The sequence below is a fragment of the Brassica oleracea genome, chromosome C6 (genome assembly GCF_000695525.1).
Source record: "Brassica oleracea var. oleracea cultivar TO1000 chromosome C6, BOL, whole genome shotgun sequence".
Taxonomy (NCBI): Eukaryota; Viridiplantae; Streptophyta; class Magnoliopsida; order Brassicales; family Brassicaceae; genus Brassica; species Brassica oleracea.
Genome location: NC_027753.1, coordinates 24,379,283 through 24,381,909, shown reverse-complemented (window position 1 = coordinate 24,381,909; position 2,627 = coordinate 24,379,283).

The following is a 2,627-nucleotide window of genomic DNA, read 5'->3' as shown; positions in this document are numbered from 1 at the left end:
ATGCAAATATATCATCAATGTCGACATTCTTTATGTTCTATTGTATCTCAGACAAGACATAGTTTATTGAGATCTCATTATTATCAGGACCTTCAGTACCTTGAATCTTGGCGTCCCAAGAATCAGTATTAGATACATCAGGGCCGGCCGCATCTAAGCATTCATGATCGGCCGCGGATAAATCCCGGGATTTAGGAACGGCCGCGGTCGTGTCTAGGGTTTTAACAACCTCGGCTTCATTATCTGCACCTTTCTTAGTTTTCCGAGGGTTCTTATCTTTGGAACCTATTGGTCTACTACGTTTCAAACGTTGTCTAGAATCTGTAGCAACTATATTGTGTCCCTCTTGAACATCAATTCTTATTGGTGCATTAGCAGCTGGTATATATGACTTAGTCACTCTTTTCGGGTCAGCAAAGGAATCTGGCAATTGATTAGCTAGATTTTGTAAATGTATAATCTTTTGGACTTCTAAATCACACTCTTTGAGTCCGAGGATCTTGCCAAGATAAGGATGTTTGATTCCATGTAATTTCTTTTACCAGTTTACTGCTATCTCCTCCTAATGTTGGATGTTCGGATTCATCAAAGTGACAATCCGCATACCTGGCTTTAAATAAATCACCCGTAGTTGGCTCAAGCTATTTTATAATCGTGGGAGAATCATATCCAACATATATCTCCATCCTCCTTAGAGGTCGCATCTTTGTTCTCTGTAGTGGTGCAATTGGCACATAGACGGCACATCCAAATGTCTTAAGATGGGATATGTCTGGCTCATGACCCGTAAGCAATTGTGATGGGAAATATTTATGTTCACTAGACGGTCTGATACGAATCAGTTCGGCCGCGTGCAAGACCGCGTGTCCCCAAGCTGTGGTCGAAATCTTAGACCTCATAAGCAACAGTCTAGCTATCAGCTGAAATCGTTTTATGAATGATTCGGCCAAGCCGTTCTGTGTATGTACATGTGCCACGGTGTGTTCCACACTTACCCCCATGGACATACAGTAATCATTAAACACTTGGAACGTGAACTCACCAGCATTATCAAGACGTATAGTCTTTAAAAGGATGGCCGTTTGTATTCAAAAACCGGTCGTGCCAGAGAGTAAAATTCTCGGTGGCCACTTTATTAAATGCGGCATTGGCCTCCATCATACTGACCTTGGCGTAATAAAGGCCAGTAGAGAGCGTAGGTATAGACTCTAGGACTTTCTTATGTCCTTGGCCGATTTCTATGATCTGAAGGAACTCTTTGTTTCCTTTGCCCTTAGTCTCAATATGAAAACCATTCATTCGAATGTCTTTAAAGCTCAATAAGCTTCTGTTAGAGCTGGGTGAATACAATGCATTAAATATCTCTTGATGCATACCCTTAGGCAACATGATGTTAGCCTGGTCGTAGCTCTCTATGAGACTGGCTATACCCGGAATGATACTTTAGAGACTTCATATAAAAACTTTCATTCATTAATAAAATAATTTCAAAGCAATCAAAACATGGAAAACACAAAGCAAAGACACAAAACATAGATGTCGAATTCAACTTCATTCTTTTAAACAATCTGAAGTTTCATAATCCATAAGATCGTCTCGTTCATGATTGAAATCATCTTCACCATCTTGATAAGTCATATGAGCTTCAGGATTCTTCCCTTTCAGACTCTCTTGGTTGAGGTCAACGAGATGTTTGGGAGTCCTACATGTCTTAGCCCAATAATTATCCATACCACATCTATGGCACATGAATTTGGTCGAGTTTTGTGGTTTAAATGATGTACCACGGCCTCGACCATGACCACGGCCTCCATAAGAGTTTCCTTGGCCACGGCCATATGAGTTGCCTCGGCCTCGACCAAACGAGTTTCAGCCTCGACCACCACGTCCATGAAATTTTCCACGACCACGGCCGTGTTGGCTATCACTCTGGACATGGTTCGACTCTTTCGTATCCTCTACGGCCGCATGTGCCTCAGGTAATGGGTTTCTTCCAAGAAGGTTCATCTTCAGCATCTACGATCCCAAAAGCCAATGGAAATATCTGAAAATTCCCATCTTGTGCGGCTGAAACTAACATAACACCTCCATATTTCCCACTTAGGTGAGTCCCATCCACCACAATGACCCTTCTCTGATACTTAAAACCTTTGATAGAAGCTCCAAAAGAGAGAAATAGATACTTAAATCTATTGATAGAATCAAGTTCTATAGCCGTGATAGAATCGGGATTTGCTAAGGAGATTTGCTCGAGATATGATGGCAGACGCGAATACCCATCTTCTGCTGATCCTCTCACCAATGTTTGTGCATATAAAAGTGCTCTGTATGAAGTGGTGTAATCAAGCGTCATGCCAAACATGTTCTTCATTGCATCAGTGATATGTTGCGGATTCAACCCATCAATGATTCCAACACGATCAATGAAAAGCCTACCAACATACTTCGGAGTACAGTGTCTCCGCTGAGCGAGTCGGTCTCCCGCTGAGCATGTATGTTTTTCCACATACTTTGTTACCCAAAACGTGTTTGTCCCATGTTTCACACTCGCTCTGACCTTCCATTGACAACCACTAACCAGACATGTTGTCACAAGGAGAGTTTTCGTTGACTTGTATATTCTGAAG